Source organism: Sciurus carolinensis, unplaced genomic scaffold (assembly GCF_902686445.1).
Source record: "Sciurus carolinensis unplaced genomic scaffold, mSciCar1.2, whole genome shotgun sequence".
Taxonomy (NCBI): Eukaryota; Metazoa; Chordata; class Mammalia; order Rodentia; family Sciuridae; genus Sciurus; species Sciurus carolinensis.
This window is the reverse complement of record NW_025920219.1, coordinates 495,369-509,480: the sequence shown is the minus strand read 5'-3', so window position 1 is coordinate 509,480 and position 14,112 is coordinate 495,369.

Genomic DNA, 14,112 nt, shown 5'->3' with positions numbered 1-14,112 from the left:
ATTTTGTTTACCTCTAAAAATAACACAAAAAACTCTACACCAAGAATGCAAATAATCCAGTCGACAAATGGGCTAAGGAAATGAATAGACACTTCACAGAAGAAGATCTACAAACAATCAACAAACATATGGAAAAATGTTCAACATCTCTAGTAATAAGAGAAATGCAAATCAAAACTACCCTAAGATTTCATCTCATCCCAATTAGAATGGTGATTATCAAGAACACAAGCAACAACAGGTGTTGGCGAGACTGTGGGGAGAAAGGTACACTCATACATTGCTGGTGCAGCCACTCTGGAAAGCAGTGTGGAGACTCCTTAGAAAACTTGGAATGGAACCACCATTTGACCCAGCTATCCCACTCCTTGGCCTATACCCAAAGGACTTAAAATCAGCATATTACAGAGATACAGCCACATCAATGTTCATAGCTGCTCAGTTCACAATAGCCAGATTGTGGAACCAACCTAGATATCCTTCAATTGATGAATGGATAAAGAAACTGTGGTATATATATACAATGGAATATTACTCAGCCATAAAGAATGATAAAATTATGGCATTTGCAGGCAAATGAATGAAATTGGAGAATATCATGCTAAGTGAGATAAGCCAATCTCAAAAAACTAAAGTACAAATGATATCGCTAATAGGTGGATGATGACACATAATGGGGGGTGGGAGGGGTTAATGTTAGTGTTAGAGTGAGGGTTAGGGAGGGGGACAAGAATGGAGGAAGGAGGGACTGTATAGAGGGAAAAGAGGAGTGGGAGGGGTGGGGGGGAAGGGAAAAAATAACAGAATGAATCAAACAACATTACCCTATATAAATTTATGATTACACAAATGGTATACCTTTACGCCATGTACAAACAGAGAAACAACATGTATCCCATTTGTTTGCAATAAAAATAAATAAATAAAAAAACTAAAAATAACACAAAATATATATTGTAGATTTTATACTGAGAATCAGGTAAAAAAGATTAAGATAAGTGTTTCAGAACAAGTTTGAACCATTTTTTATGTAAAAACCATTAACTCTACACTGCTATTTGTTCTTTTTCTTTAACATTTTTGAACTATTTTAGACCCATAGAAAAGTTGTAAAAATAGTTACTGTATATCCCTTCTTAGTCCATGTCTTGGTGCTGTAATGGAATGGCGGGTACTGGATAAACTTATGAAGGACAAATATTTATTTTCTCATATTTGGAGACAATGGGTAGTCCAACATTGAGGTGCTGGCATTTGGTGAGGACCTTCTTGCTTCGTCCTCTGGAGTGAAGACACATTATGTTCTCTCATGGCAGAAAGTGGACTGGCCAGAGAGATGAGTTCCCCACCATCCAGTAGTGTATGAGGACACTGAATCCCATTAACAAGTCAAGGACTCTGGTGGCCTAATCGCCTCTTAAAGGCCCTCTCTCTCAATATTATCACATCAGCACCTCCTGAATTTTGTATGCAACACATTCAAACCCAGGCCCTCCTTACTCTACCTTCAGTGGAGCATATTAGTACAAGGATCAAACCATGGAAATTAGCACAGGTATCTGTTTTTATCATCATTTCCCAGTGTTAATGTTTTGTCGCTGCTTAAAGTAGACTTCTGCTGTAAACCTGTAATTAGTTCTCCTAGTTTAAAAAAAAATCTGAGGGGGCAATTGAACCTAGGGGTGCTTTGCCACTGAGTACACCACCAGACCTTCTTACTTCTTGTATTTAATTAATTAATTAATTTATTTATTTATCGTAATGCTAATTGAACTTGAGGTACTTCATGACTGAGTTATGTCCACATTCCTTTTCATTTTTTATTTTGAGATAGGATCCTGCTAAGTTACTGAGGCTGACCTCTCAAACTTGCCATCCCCCTGCCTCAGCTTTTCAAATTGCTGGTATTACAGGTGCAGTCTAGCAGTTCTCCTATTCTTCTCTGTTTATCGCCAATTAAATCTGGGAGCTCTAACAGCAGGAGTGGCCCCCAAACATAGGACTGATCTTTACTTGAAATATCCTCTCTGCTGCTTCACAACAGTGAAACCAGTGCTCTCCATTCCGACACTCAAATGTTGCTTTAGCTCAAATCTCCACCCTTAGCTTTGATAACTGATTTTTCCTCTCATCACCTTTTTTCTTGTTATCTTTCTTTCACCTAGAAGGTTTTGCCTCCAATTCTTCTACATCTATGTAATTTCAAATCACTACAAATAATTGTGCTTTTATTTGTTCATTTTTGCTAGCAAGATTGATGAGTTTTGATTTAGACACGTGTTCATGCGTGTATGCACACATATGTGGTGTGGATATATATTATTCCCAGTGTATGGTGGAGTGTGCTACACAAGAGGCATTCAGTGCAATTTTTTGTTAACTGTATATTTTGTAGAATCTCAAAATCATCATTCCAAGTAAAAAATTCAATTTTATAGGGTTATTGAATGCTCCAAAATATCATTACATTTACTTGAATAGTGACTGCAATTCAAACATTTCAAAAGGATTTTGATTGGCAAGATATTGCAAGACCTTACCTTTTTCAGATATCACTGAGGTGTGCTACTCATATACACACTGTATCTCCGTTAGGATTGAAACACTTCCCCAGGTGCTGGGAATGTGGAAAGTTCACAACCCTAGGCTATCCATCAGATCCTGCAACCACCTCACAGTTGCCCTCTTCCAAAATGACTGCCTGGCCCCAGGCCAGTGCTGCATGCTCAGGGGAGAGCTCATACTCCACAGGTCCTCAGTGCTGCAGTTTGAAGGACAGGTCCCATCTCTCAATGGGCAGCCCAGTTCTAGAGCTGAGATAGAGTGCACAGAGGCCTGCATGGTCATTGCCTCACAGCTCTGGTGCTCCTGCCCGGTCCCCACACAGATGGATGCAGAGCACTGTCCAATAGAAATTCTGCAAGAAATCGATCTCAGCATCTGTTTTCCAAGAAAGTGCTCTATGACACCTACCATTCTTTAAATCCTCGGATACCTTATTCACTCAAACTTGTGTACAGATAGTAAATGTGTATTCAAAATCATGATTCTGACACAGGGGAGAAAGGCATTGGCCCTGTGCACGTAAACCATGATTCTTGTTATCACTCCAGACTTCTCCAAGTTATCCCAATGTTCAGAAATTCCCAAAATGTCCCATGGTCACTACTTTGCCTTTACTGTGCTTGACACATTTTGGGGGACTCCTTCCCTACCATACTCCTCGTTAAAATTAACTTTCCTTCAATAATTTAACTTAGATGCATCCTGTCTCAGCAACCTATCCTTGACCACCCTGTCTATGCTGCACCAAGTGAGTTTTCCCTCCTTGGTGCTATTATAGTCACCTCAATTTCTACCCAAATATGTCTGTTTCCTTCTTTTCCTTCCCACCACCAAACTGTAAGCTTCTTGAGTGTAGATGTTTTGTCTTAAAATATATACTCCAGTTCAGGCAAGACATGTGTTCCATTGTTGAATGAATAAATGAATAAAAAGAAGAAGATTAATGTGGAAAAAAAGATTTTAATTCTATTATACATAGGCCTAATTATCTAAGCATGCTGATTAATTGGTAGTACCAATCTAATTTTATATTCTGAGGAATTAAATATGATGGAATAAAATATTCCTTTGATATTTCTGTATAACTTTTTCAGCAGTCAATTTTTTCCAGGTACTTTCAGTTGTGTTTTTGCAAAACTTAAATGCTACATGCTATATTATATTATTAACCTTATGTTTCAAATTCCTTTGATATGATTCCTTTGCATATTCTCCAAGCCAACATGAATCTAATAGGTATTTTTAAAATGAAAACTACAAAGGAATCTGAAATAATACAGACGCTGAAAGGGCCCTCTTTGTATAGTACTCCAGCCTAGCCAGTACCATTGCCTTTAAAAGACTTGAGTGTTGTTGAAGTTAGAACACAGCAGTTTATTTCCTCTTTTTGAAAGAGATTTCTTTCCTTCTTTATTCCCACACATGGATTTCTGTATGATATGCTTGGTGAAATTTAGTTCTTGGCAAAGAATAATGTGCTAATTATCACTTTTTTTTCTTCTCTTTTTTATTAGGTACGTCTGTCACTAATGTAACAGCTACAGATGCTGATGACCCAGTTTATGGTAACAGTGCAAAGCTGGTTTATAGTATCTTGGAAGGGCAGCCTTATTTTTCCATTGAGCCTGAAACAGGTTTGTGGCCTACATTTTTAATTCTATTTACCATGTTTGTGCTTCAGGGAAACACTTTTCTTGGGATTTGGATTATGAAATATTCTGGTTAAGTATGTCATCACCTGTACTCCTACTATTTGAAAGTGCACTGTGAGGTCTGCAGTACATCTTACAACCATTTTGATACTGACAAAAACAAATGGCAGAGTCTTTGCAGAACACCACCTATTTCAAAGACGTTCTGACATGATTTTTCTTGCTGGAATAAGAGGTAAAAGGTACTTATGCATCAGAGTGGTGTAAATATAGTTTCAGTCCTTCATAGGCTGCATGGTACTTGTTAAGTTACTTCTTAAGTTTCAAGTCACACATCTATAAAATGGGCATGGAACCTACCTCCTAGTGTTAGAATGAAGATCAGATAAAGCAATAAATATACACATGCAGCATATGGCACAGGGAAATCATTCAATGTATGTTAGCTGTTATTACCTTTGCCATTAGAGTCCTCATTTGTAAAATAGAATACTGATGTTTGCCCTTTAGAGTTCTTATGAGTGTATTTTCTATTCAATATTAATTACAGCCAGTACTCTGAGTTGGTACAACTTTTATAAATGATGAAGTAAGTTATTCTAAAAACAAACAAATAAAAATAAAAATAAAAATAAAAACATGTAAACATCTGTTTTGGTAAATAACTTCATAGAAACAATAGATTTTGTACCTGAAGAGGTATTTTTCCAATTTTTTTAAATTTAACAATATATTAAGAGAATAGCTCTTCAACCCTGTGGGATTTTGTTGTAGCATGTTTTAAAATTATTAATAACAACATTATTCTTAAAAATGATTTTTAATAAGAAGTATTAGAACCAGTACCTTTTTGTATTTTTCTTCTGTGTCTGGTGGTTTTGTCTACAAATTTCTGTTATGAGGTGCAACTTAAGAACAGACCGATCACCACTGAGAAATCCAAATTTGAGAGTCTTTATTAAGCTAGCCAGCTGACTGTCTCACACAATGCCTCCAAAAATGGCTATTGGGAGAACATCCTCGACCATAGGGTTGTAGGGGTTCTTATACCAAAAATCACATCAATCATAAGTGTCCGTTGCTATGATTCAAAATTACAAACTAACATCATGAGATCATCAAGAGAGGGGGAAGTGGGTCAAAATTACCCTGACCTAGGTACAAACTAAAGAATGTTTACTAACATCCACACAATCACTGTTCACATGGTACATTGTTTAGGAGCAATAGGAATCAAAAGACAGCAACTTTTCATTACATGAGAATTGTCATTTTGTATTGCTAAACATGTCACGCTAAGTAACCGATGATGGGTACAGAGGCAGGTTGTTCCCATGGGAGAAGCTAAGCAATTGTTGATGGGTACAGAGGCAGGGTTTTCCCACGGGACAAGCTTATTTCCTACATAACATGGAGTCTCAGAGCAAAATGGAGTCGGTTTAGTCATTCCCCTTAGAGTCTGGTCTATAACACTCCCACAGAGCCAGATCTGTCAGCCCATCACATTTTCCAAATAGAAAAATTCAATATATGGTATGTGCACACACACCTGCACATATATTATTTATTTAATTTTAGCATTATTGTGATAAATCTCCATGACTTGCCATTAAGTCAATTATTAATTAAATTAAAAATTTAAAGTTTCTCTGTGCTTTTTTTTAAATTCAAGGAGTAAAATCCTCATGCATTTCAAAGTAAGGAAAAGTACATTTATTCATAAGTAGGTCATGGCTTAAAATTGAACTTAGATTTGGAAACAGGAAGGCACTCTTATAAAGTGCATTAATTGCAGGTATGATTATATATTCTTCCTCAGTCAGGAAGGAAACATGTCATAAATTCTATCTCATTGGGCTCCTGGATCACCCTGGAGAAGTGGCAGAGCAAGCAATCAGCTCCAGGTTTTAAAAGAATAGGAAGTCTGTAGATGTCCTATTACTTGGTCAAAGTTAGAGTGGCAGAGTTGGGAGCAGAGTTAGGAATTGCCTCCAGGTCCCTAATTTCAAAGCTACTGTCTGATTTCTTTGAACTTGACTTCACCTTTCATAGTCAATAATTATGGTACAGGGGCTTCTTAAGACAGCAGTGTGCTAATTGCCTAAGTGCAGTTGAATAGTGTTCTTCTTCCCTCCTTGGCTGTTTGTTCACTGAGTCTTTTTGTTCATCTTTCTGACTATAATATAGATGTTAATCCAGCAGATTTCTTTTTGAGCATTCACTATGTGTCAGGCACTGAATTAAACATAGGGAGAAAAAAAAAACAGAGGCTGGTCTGAGTTTGCAAATATCTCACGATCCCTTTTGGAAGACAGATTTTTCTTTCAACATAAATAAAGGAAGCATGGTGATTCCATTTAAATAATTCATATCTTAAGAATAAATCATGGTGATATGTAGATAATTAAAGTCCCCTCCCTGCTAGTTAGAAGATTTGGGCAATTTTAGGCTTTATTGATATATATCTATATGTGTATATGTATATATATATACACACACATGCACGAATATATATCTCCATTTTTTTAATTAAATGTTGTCAGTCACATCTAATATTACATCTTTACTCAGCATAAATAGTATCTAAACACTCAATTTTAACTTTATAATTTACAATATGAAACATATAAAAGTATCTGATTTATATTTTAGAAGATGATTTATCCCAGCACTATCATGTATAATGTTATGGAGAGAAATTATGCTTGAATAATTCACATAGTAGTTGCTTAATAAATGTTGGGTGAGTAAGGTTGCAGTTTTAACTAAAGCAGTCATAAAAAGTTGGTAATCGGCAAAGAGTAAGCCTGTGTTCTATAGCCGAAACTGACATATATATGATTGAAATCTAAAGAGTTTGGTGTAAATACCTGAATAATTCTACTTGGCATGTGTTCAAATGAAAGTGGAAAGTATTTCATTGTTCCCTTAGATTATAAATTTGATTCTTTGAGACCCCTTCTTTCTTTGTCTTTTCTGAAACTGATATGAATGTGTGTGTGTGTGTGTGTGTGTGAGAGAGAGAGAGAGAGAGAGAATCAGAGCCACGCAGAAACAGATGGAGAACACTGTTTAAAATTTTTCTATTAGAAAAATATAGAAAAAAATGGACAGAGAGCACGGAACATTTGGACTTTTAATTTTGTGAACATATGGAATTTAATACACTTTCTGGTGACCAAAAGATGTGTATCGCTTAAGTAATTTGTGAAATAGATGCTGAGACAGAGTTAGCAGTACAAGTGACTTATTCTTATTGGGGATTTATGTCTATGAAAGATAAAGGAGGTAGGAAAAAGCCTGTGCAGAGAAGTCCCCCATATCAGATGCAGATCTGCTATACAAGCAAGGACAGAGGAAGAAGAAGCAGGATAAAGTAATGTGGGTCTGACAACATCTTGGCCAAACCCATGGGGATTCTTGGAGCAAAAATGACCTTAGGAGTCCCAAGTTGCAGAAAAGGGGCCAGGCTGTCTCACACCCACCATGCCCAGTCACTGACTGACAAGAGAGGGGCTTGCTTGAATTCCTCAGCTGATCGCATTCCTTGGCAAGTTCTTGAAATTCACGCAGTGAGTCTCTGGCTGTCACAGCATCCACACTGAAAGAAAAGAGATAGCAACTTCTTACCATACCGAATAAGTGAATATAATGTTAAAAACCAATAATATGCAGGATTGTGCTTGGTGAATAAACTGGTGGTGGGAGTTTTAGTAGGTTTTAGTAGGTACATGTATTTTTAACACATGTATGCCCTACCTCAAAATTATTAGGATGGTTCACTAATTTTGACCAGACACTTAAAATTCTAGTACCATAGAGAAAATTTCACGGATGAGCAGACTCCTTATATAAGACTAACGTGCTTCTGAAAGAGAGCCTAAAACATTGACTCCGTACTTGATTGGTCTGCCCGAGACTCCATAAAGTAACACCCACAGTGTTCCTGGGACATAAAATACTGGCTCTGTACTGGTGGACATTGCCACTTAGGTGGGCTTATCCTCCATTCCATTTACCCCAAGATGCTGGCCAATCCAGGAAACATTAGACCTGTAGCTAGAGTGGTCAAGGCCATAGTAGTGAATCCTCCCTCCAAGGCTATCCAATGCTGCCACCTTCATCATCTTCACAGAGAAGACAGTTGTCCATAGACCACTGTCATCGGATTCTTGATGCTAGAATATTTTCAATAAGGAAAAAAGAAACAAAATCCTTTATGTATCTTGCTTATTCCTGACAAGAAAGCTCTGAGCAGCACTCTCAACTTGGGAAGAAATAAATTCTGCTGCCCCCTTGCTTACTGCATTCCCACTTTATGGAATTATGTTCTGTTGTCATAACAATCTCTCTGCCTTAGGGAGAGCTCCTTTGCTTATTTCAGGTATCAGCTTCGGACCACAGAGAGATTTGATGTTTGTTCTATTTAATTTTCTTGTTTGAGCTTAACTAAATCAGTAATTGTCTTCTCTATAGACTCTTTGTATTTTAAAGTCAGTTGCCATACTCAGAATATATAGTCTGGGAAAGAATGAAGCTTGTCTTATTTGTTGATTTTGTATTCCTATTCCTAGGAGGTTGTCTGGCACATAAAAGTATGTGAATATGTTGCTGAGAGAAAAGAAAGGATGAGGGAGAGGGAGGAAGAGAATAGAAGCAACGGAAAGATAGAGAGTTGAAGTAAGAGCAAATTATTAGACAGAGAAAAACTTGCTCATAATTCATAGAAAAGGTGTTAAAAGATCCCTCTGGGAAATTCTATTGTGTACTCTTTCTGTTTCTCTGATAAAAAGAATATATTTTAACTTCAAGTATTACCACTTTTTGTTTGAAATTCATATAGGACAAACACTTATGCCATTTTCAAATCTAATATTATGCCTTAAGTATCCAAGGCAGCACAATACTGTTCTTGTGTTGCAAAAATGAGCTGTGAGACCATGATAATCACTGGCCCAGATTACCTTCTAGGTCATGTGGGAAGGAAGATTCAGGGTCCAGTAAATGAGAAAGGTATGGATATTAATGTATCTTCCTATTTCAGAGGTCCTTGTAATAGCACTACTACTTCTACTGTTAATGATAATGACATCAACAATAAAAAAAAATATTGTGTTTGTACATCCTCCCCGTTTGACAGAGCACTAAACCAACTTGCAGAGGGAAGAATTTCTGTCTCCATTTGCAAATGATAGAATCCTGTTTCAGAAAGAACAAGGTAAAATGTCGTCCCCATTTTTAGATGAAATTCTCTGTCAAATTATAACAACAGAATGGGAACAAGAACATAATCAGCCACCTCACTTATTGAACACTTATTATGTTCTTGGCACTGTGCTAATCGTGTTTGCATGCATTATCGAATTTTTATTAACTTATTCCACACACTATTTGAAAGTAGGTGGTAATGTCATCTCAGTTTTACTGATTAGAGAACAGTCAGACTTGATCCATTTCTTGCCGAAGGTGTTTGAAGCATGATTTAAAGTGAAACTGATTGATTCCACATCCTAATTTTTTGACATTCTCTTGTACTCCCATTTGACTTCCAATGTAGCTCACGCCAGGGTACGTTACTAGTTTGGTGAGAAACCTATAGAACTTGGAAGCAGACCTTACACATAGGCACAGGAAACAGTGTACTGTCAGAGATGTTAGGCAGTAGTAATTGTACGATGAATCGTCATTTTTATGAATAGCTTTTATTATTGCACTTCAAAGGCTGAAAATAGCTTATTCGAATTCTAAAAATTCTTTCTTTTTTTAAATGCCTGTTCCCTCCCTGCCACCCCCCAAACCATATGTTTTCTTGTAACATTTTGGGCACAGACTGGGAGAGATGTGGCATTTATTTAAAAAGCACTAATTTGAGGATAGTAGCGAGGAAACACTTGTGGTCCATCCTAAGTCATTGAAGATAGAAAGTAAATGAAATGTGAAACAAGTGCATAATAAATGCTTAATTATCTAAGGAAAACAGGGTAAAATTTCAGGACAGTCCAAACTTTGCTCCAGGCAACCCAGAGTATGAAAAATCACCTGTTTAAAAATAAACTAACTTAATTCATTGACCTTTTTTTGAAACTCAGACTATCTTTCTTCATTGGCTACAAATAACATTTGTCTCTGTGTAACCTGTAAAAAAAGAGCTAAGGGGAAAAATACTGCTTGGGGGAAAAAAAAATCCATGTAATGAATGGTTCTCTTTTAGAAAAATCTAGATAATACATGGAGTCTTCATGGAATGCCTTCACAGAATTGAGTCATTTTTAAGCCTTCTGAGTCAAAGTGATAAATTGCAAACACACTGGGTGTCTTTTTAATCAGGATTGCATAGATTACCATTTCTACTGCCAAGGGACCAGCTAAAGAATTTGCTTACTGCAGTTCTTTAAGAATCAGTATTCAGATAAATTCAGGCAGACCCACAATGCTGAGATATATATTGATAGTTGGGAATGTCTTCATATTTCACATTAATTGGCATTTGGTCACTATTTATATTCTAAGTCATGTTTCAGGCACTAGAGGTGAAGTGCTATGAATGATACATACTGAATATATATTAAAAATTGTGAGATTTAACTATACAACATTATATCATACACAAAATATATATGTACATGTCTGTGTATATATATATATATATATATATATATATATATATATAAAATCTTGGTCTCATGATATAGGGATAAAGGGGTGTCAAGTAAGCAAACTTGAGTGGAAAGAGGAGACAGATGCTTCCTAGATGCTTCCTAGTTTCTTCCTGGGAGCTGTACCTCTTGCCTTATTCAACAGATGCCACCATCTAATTATTGGGAAATAATAGCTGTGGCATAGTTGAGACGTGAGAGTATGCCCACAGGTTCTATATAGGAATAAATCACAAGTTCAGCCTGTCCTCTGAAGACGGCTTATGTGTCTTCCTCCTTCCTACAGCAGTGACATTGCACTCATGGGAATGGCACGTAATTCTAAGGACCACCATCTATCATATCCTGTTCTGCACATTTGAGGGAAGCAAGTTGCTCTTTATTGGTTACCTACTCTGTGCTGTTTCTGCAGCTTTCTCAGTAACTATGTAAAATGGGTGTTACCATCCTCTATCTTTACTTTGCATGAAAATAAATAAAAGTACTGGGTAGATTAACTTCTGGAAAGTTAGTGAAAGTCAGCGGAGTTGGGCTTTGTGATCATATCTGTCCACTTTCACATTCTGCGGTATTAAACTTTGTATGTGCAAATGCAGGCGATTGTGAGGATAGGCAGGGAAAAATCAATGAGTTCAGAAGAAAAAAGGAGAAAGAAAAGGAACAGAGAGAGTGCTATAACACTTTGATGCTCTCATTTAAATCAAGGTTTATTTCCAATTAAGCAAATCATTACTTATTAATCATCTCCACTCTCAGGGACAAAAAGATGTATGAAATAGACATAGACCTGAATTTGTAGAGTTCACAGAAATTACAGAGCTACTAAATAATTAGGTTCATAACTGTTTATGCTATAAGTGGATATTTTCTTGTTTATTGCCCAAAGGGCTGTGAGGAAAACATGTAAGGTAATAAAATAGATGGTTATGGATTGTTATTTGAATAATAGAGTTGGATTTCATGAAAGGAGAGTGGGAAAATTAACAGAATGTTCTTGAATAACTAGAGTAATTAGTTCAGATTCATTCCATGTGGAGGATTCAGGTGATTGGGGTGGGGGAGCCGAAGGTAGGTCTATTTGCAAACAAAAGTCAGAATCAGCAAAATCAGTCATCATCCCTCAAAATCTTTCCACTTACCGTAGAATTCTGATTTAAAAGCAATCCTAAACCTAATACTGAAAATATAATGGAAATTTTTTTCCCTTATGGTTAGAAAATTATGTGAGTATATCATGGAAGTAAAGGAATATTTCCACTTATACTTTTTAAAAAAATGCTTGAAGAATAAACAGGTTTGTCAAACTCCTATTTACCTGCCATTTGTTTAGAACAAGCAGAAAGGACCCAATTTTTGAGTTTCCATGAGAAGGGACTAAGAACTCTGTGGCTATATAAATAAAACAAAGAAAAAACTAAAAGATATGATTTAGGCATTATGCTAGAGTCACTTTATAGTGTGTGATTATGTGTAATTTACCATTCAAAGTCTTATGCCTGATTATTTTATTATAAGCGAGGCAGGTTTTTTTTTTTTTTCTTTTAGTTCATTCTATTTTATTTTTTAGTACAAGAGATTGAATCCAGGTGCACTTATCCACTGAGCCTCACTCCCAACACTTTTTTTATTTTCTATTTTGAGTTAGGGAATCGCCACTAAGTTGTTGAGACTGGCTTTGAACTTGTGATCCTCCAGCCTTTGCCTCCTGAGCTGCTACAATTACAGAAGTGCACCTCTGCACCCAGCTTAGGCTATTTTATATGACCATGAAAACCATAAATTTGGAATTTAGTAAATTTGCAATTTTAGTGTTCACAAGTTTAGAGTTGAAGTGGTTGGTAAATGTAAGCATAGCTAAAATTGTGCGTGTGTGTGTGTGTGTGTGTGTGTGTGTGTGTGTGTATCTGTACACATACATACGTGGAGAGTTTCCTTAAAGGTACTTTCCTTGTGTGGTAAAGTTTTATTGTATGTGAAAACACCATTGGAACCTTTCTTTCCATTCCATTAAGTACAATAGTCTTGCTATGGTATTGTCTGTCTGAGAAGCCACCTTTGCACTCTGACACCTGGTATCTCTTAAAGACAGAAATTGAGATTGCCTAATTTTAATGAAAATATTTTTTAAAAGAACTATATTTGCATGATGGAACAACAAAAATTTTATGTCTTTTTTTTCACTAAATGGAGTACAAATTAGCAACCCTGCACAGATAAGGATAATAGAAGACACTGTGTGCCAAGCCTTGGACAGTAAAGCTCTAAAACATTTAGTAATCGAAAGAACTGGGAAGGGTTCTTGCTGGTCCTCAAATCCTCCTTTGCAAATGGGGTCAAGGAAAGAAGTGGTTCCACAAAGTTCTTACAAAATTAACTTTGTTCTCTCTCTGTGACATCAGTTGAAACATTGGAGTTTAGATCTGAGGCACTATCCAGGTAGCATTCTTAACAACATATTTTACTAACTTTACAAAGTCCTACCTTTAAAAATCTTTCCCTTATGTGGTTACTGCACAAAAATTATAAATAATCAGGTAACGAGAAGATGTTTGTAAATGTAGTACGGGTTGTAGGCTTTTTGTTAGTATATATTTCTGGAATTGTCTTTCAATAGTTAGAAGGAAAATATCTACCCCCTACCATGTTCTATTGTCCATCCACCAATTATATCAAATTGCAATAATTAAATATTAGAATCACCATAGAAAATCTATTCCTATATGACATCACTTTCTATATTGTTTGAAAATAGACTTGGGGGAAAATACATTTTAAAAAAATATTTATTTACAACTCATATGAATGGTAAAGTAATAAGACTTGTACAGTCTGGAAAATAGTTACTGAAGACTTTTTAATTAAAGTAAATGGGGGGAAATGCTAGAAGGAAGCAAAGGGCAGACATGAGTTTTTATTACATCCAGATATTTGTTTTGAACAAAGCTAAGTCCCTGCATGGTCAGTGCTGCTGAGAGAAAGATTCAAGGTGGTTGATGAGTGGTTTTGAATTTTAGAGGAAACAACACTGTGTGAGGTCATCAATGTGAACTTCAGAGGCAGGTTCAACTGTTGCCCTAACATTCCTTAGATCCATGACCTTGACTAAGACATTTCATGTCCCCAAATCTTAATTCTCTATATATTAAGGGGGAATGATCATAGCTACTTTTCAGTACTCTTATAGGGTTCAAATGGAGATATTCAGCATATAGCTTCCACTGAGTTTCCTTACTTCTAAA